Here is a 10,109-nt window from a genome sequence, read left to right as displayed (position 1 = left end):
CCAGAGTGTTACTGTAGCTAAATCCAAAACTCTGGGTCCCCTTACCAGGCACCACCCACTGTACCTACACCACCCCCTTAAACCCACTGCACCACCCCATGACAACTTGATGTATTGATATTCCCGGTGCACCATTTTGAACTTCATATTTTATCGATACATTGAACTTGGTTATGATTTAAAGTCTTCTTATAAAACAGTTCGTGGTAACGAACTGTAAGTAAGGAGCGACCCGGCTCAATGGTAACCAAAACTCTAAAAAACGGAATTTTGATACCAATAGATACATCAAAAGAATAACATTTTAATGATGATTACAAATATTTAAGTTTCATCAAGTTTAGTGTTACCCATCAAAAGTTACGCGCCTGAGAAAATTTGGATGATTTTAGAAAAAAGAGGGAGAGACCCCCTAAAAGCTATAGAACCTTAATGATAATCACACCATCATATTCAGCGTATCAGAGAACCTTACTGCAGAGGTCATGCCATAATTACCAGCGTTTCTAATTACAAAACTTTGCAATGTCTTGCAAACATGATCAACTTTTTTTAGTTTAGTTTTAATTAAGAGTTTTAGTTTAGAGTCTTAGCTTAGAGTTTTAGTTAGAGTTCTAGTTTAGTTTAGTTAGGAGTTTTAATTTAGAGCTGTAGTTTAGTTTTAGTTAAAAGTTTTAGTTTACAGTTATAGTTTAGTTTAGTTTTATTTAAGAGTTTTAGCTTAGAGTTTTAGCCTAGAGTCTTAGCTTAGAGTTTTTAGTTACATTTATAGTTTAGTTTCAGTTAAGAGTTTTAGTTTAGAGTTACAGTTTAGTTTAGTTTTGGTTAAGAGTTTTAGTTTAGAGTTTTAGCCTAGAGTCTTAGCTTAGAGTTTTTAGTTACACTTATAGTTTAGTTTAGTTTTAGTTATGAGTTTTAGCTTAGAGTTTTAGCCTAGAGTCTTAGCTTAGTGTTTAGTTATACTTATAGTTTAGTTTCAGTTAAGAGTTTTAGTTTAGATTTACAGTTTAGTTTTAGTTAAGAGCTTTAGCTTAGAGTTTTAGCCTAGAATCTTAGCTTTGAGTTTTTAGTTACACTTATAGTTTAGTTTAGTTTCAGTTTAGAGTTATATTATAGTTTAGTTTTGTTTAATAGTTTTAGCCTATAATCTTAGGTTTAAGTGTTTAGTTAAACTTATAGTTCACTTTAGTTAAAGCCAAAAATTTCAGTTTATAGTTTTAGTGTTGTTTACTTACATTTAAGAGCTTTAGCTTATAGTCTTAGCTTAGAGTTTTTAGTTACACTTATAGTTCAGTTTAGTTTCAGTGAAGAGTTTTATTTTAGAGTTATAGTTTAATTTTAGCTAAGAGCTTTATCTTAGAGTTTTAGCCTAGAGTCTTAGCTTAGAGTTTTTAGTTACACTTATAGTTTAGTCTATTTTCAGTTAAGAGTTTTAGTTTAAAGTTATAGTTTAGTTTTAGTTAAGAGCTTTAGCTTAGAGTTTTAGCCTAGACTCTTACCTTAGAGTTTTTAGTTACACTTATAGTTTAGTTTAGTTTCAGTTAAGAGTTTTAGTTTAGAGTTATAGTTTAGTTTAGTTTTAGTTGAGTGTTTTAGCTTAGAGTTTTAGCCTAGAGTCTTAGCTTAGAGTTTTTAGTTACACTTATAGTTTAGTTTAGTTTAAGTTAAGAGCTTTAGTTTAGAGTTAAGGTTTAGTTTAGTTTTATTTAAGAGTTTTAGCATAGAGTTTTAGCCTAGAGTCTTAGCTTAGAGTTTTTAGTTAAACTTACAGTTTAGTTTATTTTCAGTTAAAAGTTTTTAGTTTAGAGTTATAGTTTAGTTTAATTTTTGTTACGAGTTTTAGCTTAGAGTTTTAGCCTAGAATCTTAGCGTAGGGTTTTTAGTTACACTTATAGTTTAGTTTAGTTTCAGCTAAAAGTTTTAGTTTAGAGTTATAGTGCAGTTTAGTTTTACTTAGGAGTTTTAGTTTCTACTTTTAGCTTAGAGTCTTATCTTAGAGTTGTAGTTAAGTTTTAGTTAAGAGTTTTAGTTTAGAGAGTTTTAGCTTAGAGTTTTATCTTAGAGTTTTAGTTAGAGTTTATAGTTTAGTTTAGTTAAGAGTTGTAGTTTAGTTAAGATTTAGGTAAGAGTTTTAGTTTAGAGTCATAGCTTAGAGTTTTAGTTAGAGTTATAGTTTAGTTTAGTTTTAGTTAAGAGTTTTAGTTTAGAGTTTAGAATTTTAGTTTAGAGTCTTAGCTTAGAGTTTTAGTTATAGTTATAGTTTAGTTTAGGTTTAGTTTAGTTCAGAGTTGTAGTTTAGTTTTAGTTTAGAGTTTCAGTTTAGAGTCTTAGCTAAGTGTTTTAGTTTAGAATCTGAGCTTACTGTTTTAGTTAAAGTTATAGTTTAGTTTAGTTTTAGTTAAGAGTTTTAGTTTAGAGTTTAGAGTTTTAGTTTAGAGTCTTAGCTTAGAGTTTTAGTTATAGTTTTAGTTTAGTTTTATTTTATAGTTCAGAGTTTTATTTTAGAGTATTAGATTAGAGTTTTAGTCAGAGCTGAGGCTTAGTGTAGTGTTAGGTTGGTGCTTTTTTTTAGATCTCTTTTTCAGTTTCAGTATAGTGTTTTAGTTTGGGTTCTTACATTTATATTTTAGTTAGAGCTATAGCTTTATTTTAGGTTTAGTTAAGAGTTTTAGTTTATATATTTGAGTTTTAGTTTCGAGTCTTAGCTTAGAGTTTTAGTTAGAGTTATAGTTTAATTTAGTTTTAATTTGGAGTTTTAGTTTAGAGTCTTAGCATAGAGTTTTAGTTAAAGTTATAGTTTAGTTTTAGTTAAGAATATCAAAATAGAGTTGTTGTTTAGTTTTAGATATGCGTTTTAGTTTAGAGTCTTAGCTTAGAGTTTTAGTTATATTTATAGTTTATTTTAGTTTTAGTTGAGAATCTAGAGTTTTAGTTTAGAGTCTTAGGTTAGAGTTTTAGTTAGAGTTATGGTTTAATTTAGTTTTAGTTAGGAGCTTTAGTTTAGATCTCTAGTTTAGTTTTAGTTTAGAGTTTTAGTTCGGGTTATAGTTTTAGTTTAGTTTTAGTTAAGGGTTTTAGTTTAGATATTGGAGTTTTAGTTTCGAGTCTTAGCTTAGAGTTTTAGTTAGAGTTATAGTTTAATTTAGTTTTAATTCAGAATTTTAGTCTAGTCTTAGCATAGAGTTTTAGTTAGAGTTTAGTTTTAGTTAATATTATAAGTTTAGAGTTGTTGTTTAGTTTTAGATAAGAGTTTTAGTTTAGAGTTTAGGGTTTTAGTTAGAGTTATAGTTTAGTTTAGTTTTAGTTTAGAGTCTAGAGTTTAATTTAGAGTATTAGCTTAGAGTTTTAGTTTGAGTTAGTTTAGTTTAATTTTAGTTGAGAGTTTTAGTTTAGACTTGTAGTTTAGTTTTAGTTAAGAATTTTAGCTTAGAGTTGTACTTTAGTTTTAGTTTAGAGTTTTAGTTAGAGTCTTAGTTCTTAGAGTCTTAGCTTAGAGTATTAGTTAGAGTTATAGTTTAGTTTACTTTCAGTTAAGAGTATTAGTTAAGAGCTGTAGTTTAGTTTTAGTTAAGAGTTTAAGTTTAGAGTTTTAGTTTAGAGTCTTATCTTAGAGTTATAGTTTAGTTTAGAGTTGTAGTTTAGTTTTAGTTTAGAGTTTCAGTTTAGAGTCTTAGCTTAGAGTTTTTAGTTTAGAGTCTTAGCTTGGAGTTTTAGTTAGAGTTATAGTTTAGTTTTAGTTAAGAGTTTTAGCTTAGAGTTCAGAGTTTGAGTTTAGAGTCTTAGCTTACAGTCTTAGTTATAGTTTAGTTCAATTTTGTTTCATAATTCAAAGTTTTATTTTAGATTATTAGCTTAGAGTTTTAGTTAGAGTTATAGCCTAATTTGGTTTTAGTTAGGAGTTTTAGTTTAGGTCTCTAGTTTATTTTTAGTTAAGAGTTTTAGTTTAGAGTTCTAGTTTAGAGTTTTAGTTAAGAGTTTTAGTTTAGAGTTTTAGTTAGAGTTATAGTTTTAGTTTAGTTTTAGTTCAGAATTTTAGTTTAGATATTGGAGTTTTAGTTTCGAGTCTTAGCTCAGAGTTTTAGTTAGAGTTATAGTATAGTTTAGTTTTAGTTCAGAGTTTCAGGTTAGAGTCTTAGCTTAGAGTTTTAGTTAGAGTTACAGTTTAGTTTAGTTTTAGTTAAGAGTCTCATTTTAGAGTTGTTGTTTAGTTTTAGATAAGAGTTTTAGTTTAGAGTTTAGAGCTTTAGTTATAGTTTAGTTTAGTTTAGTTTTAGTTTAGAGTCTAGAGTTTTAATTTAGAGTGTTAGCTTAGAGTTTTAGTTAGATTTATAGTTTAGTTTAATTTTAGTTGAGAGTTTTAGTTTAGACTTGTAGTTTAGTTTTAGTTAAGAGGTTTAGTTTAGAGTTGTAGTTTAGTTTTAGTTAAGAGTTTTAGTTTAGAGTTTGGAGTATTAGCTTAGAGTTTTAGTTAGAGTTATAGTTTAGTTTACTTTCAGTTAAAGAGTTTTAGTTTAGAGCTGTAGTTTAGTTTTAGTTAAGAGTTTTAGTTTAGCAGTTTTAGTTTAGGTTACGCACGCGTGCGTAAACTAGCCTAAATTAACCTTAAAAATGAATAAAACCCACTCTAATTGAAGACGCTAAAGTAAAACTCTAGACTAAAACTGTGAACTAAACTACAACTCTAAACTAAAACTAAACTAAACTATAACTCTAACTAAAACTCTAATCTAAAACCCTAAAGTAAAACTCTTAACTAAAACTAAACTACGAGTCTAAACTAAAACTCTTAACTGAAACTAAACTAAACTATAACTCTAACTAAAACTCTAAGCTAAGACTAAGCTAATACTCTAAACTCTAAACTAAAACTAAACTACAACTCTAAACTAAAACTAAACTACAAGTCTAAACTAAAACTCTCAACTAAAATTAAACTAAACTATAACTCTAACTAAAACTCTAAGCTAACCCTCTAAATTAAAACTCTAGACTCTAAACTAAAACTAAACTAAACTATAACTCTAACTAAAACTCTAAACTCTAAACTAAAACTCTTATCTAAAACTAAACAACAACTCTAAACTGAGATTTTTAACTAAAACTAAACTAAACTATAACTCTAACTAAAACTCTATGCTAAGACTCTAACCTAAAACTCTGAACTAAAACAAAACCAAACTATAACCCTGAACTAAAACTAAGCTATAACTATAACTCTAAACTAGAACTCTAAACTAAAACTCTTAACTAAAACTAAACTAGAGATCTAAACTAAAGCTCTACCTAAAACTAAACTAAACCATAACTCTAACTAAAACTCTAAGCTAAGACTCTAAACTAAAACTCTAAACTCTAAACAAAAACTCTTAACTAAAACTAAACTAAACTATAACTCTAACTAAAACTCTAAGCTAGGATTATAAACTAATAACTCTAAGCTAAGACTCCAAACTGAAACTCTAAACTAAAAATCTTAACTAAAACTAAACTACAACTCTAAACTAGACTATAACTAAACTAAACTATAACTCTAAGCTAAGACTCTAAACAAAAACTCTAAACTCTAAACTAAAACTCTTAACTAAAATCAAACTACATCTCTAAACTAAAACTTATAACTGAAAGTAAACTAAACTATAACTCTAACTAAAACTCTAAGCTAAGACTCTAAGATAATACTCTAAACTCAAAACTCAAACTCTTAACTAAAACTAAACTACAACTCTAAACTAAAACTCTTACTTAAAACTAAACTACAAGTCCAAACTAAAACTTTCAACTAAAATTAAACTAAACTAACTCTAACCAAAACTCTAAGTTAACACTCTAAATTAAAACTCTAGACTCTAAACTAAAACTAAACTAAACTATAACTCTAACTAAAACTCTAAACTAAAACTCTTATCTAAAACTAAACAACAACTCTAAACTGAGATTCTAAACTAAAACTAAACTAAACTATAACTCTAACTAAAACTCTATGCTAAGACTCTAAACTAAAACTCTGAATTAAAACTAAACTAAACTATAACTCTAACTAAAACTCTAAGCTAAGACTCGAATCTAAGACCCCAATATCTAAACTGAAACTCTTGACTAAAACTAAACTAAAACTATAACTCTAAATAAAACTAAACTAAAACTCTAAACTAAAACTCTTAACTAAAACTAAACTAGATATCTAAACTAAAGCTCCTAACTAAAACTAAACTAAACCATAACTCTAACTAAAACTCTAAATTCTCAACTAAAACTAAAATAAACTATAACTATAACTAAAACTCTAAGCTAAGATTCTAAACTAAAACTCCTATCTAAAACTAAACAACAACTCTAAACTGGAATTCTTACCTAAAACTAAACTAAACTATAACTCTAAATAAAACTCTATGCTAAGACTCTAAACTAAAACTCTGAATTAAAACTAAATTAAACTATAACTCTAACTAAAACTCTAAGCTAAGACTCGAAACTAAAACTCCAATAACTAAACTAAAACTCTTAACTATTAATAGAAAAACTATAACTCTTAAGTGAAACTAAACTAGAGATTTAAACTAAAAAACTTAACTAAAACGAAATTAAGCCATAACTCTAACTAGAACTCTAAGCTGAAACTCTAAACTGAAACTATAAATTCTCAACTAAAATTGAACTAAACTATAACTATAACTAAAACTCTAAGCTAAGACTCTAAACTAAAACTCTTAACTAAAACAAAACTAAACTATAACTCTAACTAAAACTCTAAGCTCAGATTCTAAACTAAAACTCTAAGCTAAGACTCTAAATTGAAACTCTAAACTAAAACTCTTAACTGAAACTAAACTAAACTATAAGTGTAACTAAAAACTCTAAGCTAAGTCTCTAGGCTAAAACTCTAAGCTAAAACTCTCAACTAAAACTAAACTAAACTATAACTCTTAACTGAAACTAAACTAAACTATAAGTGTAACTAAAAACTCAAAGCTAAGATTCTCGGCTAAAACTCTAAGCTAAAGCTCTTAACTAAAACTAAACTGTAACTCTAAACTTAAACTCTTAACTAAAAATAAACTAAACTATAGGTGTAACTAAAAAACTATAATCTAAAACTCTTGATTAAAACTCTAAGCTAAAGCCCTTAACTAAAACAAAACTAAAATTTAACTTTGAATTAAAAATCCTAACTGAAACTAAACTAAACTATAAGTGTAACTAAAAACTCTCTTCTAAGACTCTAGGCTAAAGCTCTTAACTACAACTAAACTAAACTAAACTATAACTCTAAACTAAAACTCTTAACTGAAACTAAACTAAACTATAACTGTAACTAAAAACTTTAAACTAAGACTCTAGTCTACAACTCTTAACTAAAACTAAACTAAACTATAACTCTAAACTAAAACTCAGAACTGAAACTAAACTAAACTATAAGTGTAACTAAACACTGTAAGCTAAGACTCTAGGCTAAAACTCTAAGCTTAAACTCTTAACTAAAACTAAACTATAACTCTAAAATAAAACTCTTAACTGAAACTAATCTAAACTATAAGTTTGACTAAAAACTCTAAGCTAAGAGTCTAGGCTAAAACTCTAAGCTAAAACTCTTAACTAAAACTAGACTAAACTATAACTCTAAAATAAAACTCTTAACTGAAACTAAACTAAACTATAAGTGTAACTAAACACTCTAGGCTAAGACTTTAGGGTAAAACTCTAAGCTAAAACTCTTAACTAAAACTAAATTATAACTCTAAACTAAAACTATAAACTAAAACTTTTAACTAAAACTTTTAACTACAGTTCTAAACTAAAACTCCTAACTAAAACTAAACTAAACTAGAACTGTATCTAAAACTCTAAGCTAAGACTCTAAACTAAAATTCTTAACTAAAACTAAACTAAAACTATAACTCTCATTTTAAGATACGTAAAAAAAAAGTTGAATAACTTCGAAGTCCCAAAAAAATTTAGTCCGATAAAAAAGTGCTACTACAAACAGTATTTTTGTAATAGTAAAAGTCACGAGTAACATTTCTATATCATTCTCATTTTGAATTTGGTAAATATTAAATGTGATTTTCTTATGTTTCAAGTATGTTTCATGTCATTCTAAGAGATGTTAAAAAAAGTTGAAAAAATATCATGATAAGAAAAAAAAAGTTGGGGTTGGGGGGTTGGGGGAAGGGGGGTAAAAGGAGGGAGGGGGTTGGAGGGGGGTATAGGGTCGGGGGATAGTGGTGGGGGGAGTTTGGGCCAGAATAAAAATAAGTATGATTTGCCTCATGTACTAAGTTCGCAAGTCATTTAAATGCAGTGTTTACACCCTTTTTTGTTTTGATATTGCTCTTTACCGACCTCTGAAGATCCAGATTCAAAAACATTTAACAATTCATTAGCTATAAGGGGACTGCATAAACCACTCGATAAATTATACTAGAATTAATTTCTTTACCCACTAAGAATATAAATGAATAACTTATTTCTTGCTTATAGTTTTCATTAATATTCCTTTTGTTCGAGTTCATAGCGCTATTTAAAATGCCAATTTTGAACTGAGATAATAACTCATCGTCAGAGTTTTTATACCCGTGTTCAAGGTTAAACATAAAAAAAATACGCATAACATTATGCCTAAAATTTCGTAACCATCAACTTCATTTAACCATACCATGAAAATAATCATCGATGTATGCATGATATGTAAACAGCCATGACTCTATCAGAAACATTAAATTTATTACAAAATCGTTGTACTGTGAACTGCACGAGTTTTCATGGTATTTTGATTATAATTACAACATAAAAACCAACCAAAGATATGACCTTTTTAGGCGTGGTGATTTCTATCTGTCTGCTACCTTATATTAACACAGTAATGCCCCACCTGGCCGCTACCTTTAATTGATACAGTAATTTGCTACCACTCTCGTCGGAGATATTGTTATAGCACTACTAACTAGGCCCCCTCCGACGCTCATTTCCCCCAAAGTCACTCGATCAAAATTTTGAGATAGCCATTTTGTTCAGCATGGTTAAAAATATGATAACTATGTCTTTTAGGATGACTTAATCCCTCGAAGTCTCCGGGGGGAGGGCTGAAAGTTATGAACTTTACCCAATGTTAACATATAGTATTGGTTATTGGGAAGCATACAGACGTTTTCAGGGGCAATTTTTACTGGTAGTGGGGGGGGGGCCGGGGCTTATGTGGGAGGATCTTTCCATGAGGGAAGTTTTCATCGCGGAAGGGACATTGCTATGAAGGGGGCGCCGGATTTCCCAATTTTATTTTAAAAAAAGATCAGGAATTATATACAAAAAAACAACAAGTTTTTCAACTGAAAGTAAGGAGCAACATCAATACTTAAAACGACAGAAAACATTACGTATATGATTAGGTTCACCCCCTAGTCAATACCTCACTCTTTAAGCCAAAGATTTTTTAGTACTTTCATACGAGCTATTTATTCTAATTAACGGCATTTGTGATTAAGGGGTCATTTTTAAAGAATTAGAACAAAATTTGCTGTCCCCTCCTCAACGCCTCTTTCTTTACGCTAAAGTTTGACTTTCTCACAACTCTATTTTTTTTTTAAACAATGAAAAACTTTAGCGTAAAGAGCGAGGCTTTGAGGAGGGGACAGCCCCTTTAATATACGGAATAATTTCTTTTCGTTTTAAGTTTCAACGTCGTTACTTACTTCCAGTTAAAAAAGCTTGTTTTTTTTTATTTAATTTTGTTGAAAAGGCGCCAGAAAATTTCAAATAAAACATTGTCATACCCAGTGTATCGAAATGACCAGGGATTTTTTTTTCACTTTTATGCACTTGAACAATGGCCTCCCAGTATGTAAAAAGCCTCTGCTTGACATGCAATATAAAATCTGACTTAAATTCGTGAAAATGGTTGTTCCTTCCATTTCTCATTCCTTCAGCGTAGACCATTCGAGAATGGTCTACGCTGTACACCATTCTTCTACTGTTTATCATTTTGATTTTGATACCGATTATTTTGAAAGAGAAAGAATTTTTTTTATCTTCTGGTAAGTTCAGTCATAATACAGAAAATAGACCTCCCAGTCTGTAAAAGACTGTTTGTTTGACCTGAAATATAAACTTTGATT

The sequence above is a fragment of the Artemia sp. Qi Xiang Cuo genome, chromosome 6, assembly GCF_049724085.1.
Source record: "Artemia sp. Qi Xiang Cuo chromosome 6, ASM4972408v1, whole genome shotgun sequence".
Classification (NCBI taxonomy): domain Eukaryota; kingdom Metazoa; phylum Arthropoda; class Branchiopoda; order Anostraca; family Artemiidae; genus Artemia; species Artemia sp. Qi Xiang Cuo.
This window is presented reverse-complemented; position numbering follows the sequence as displayed.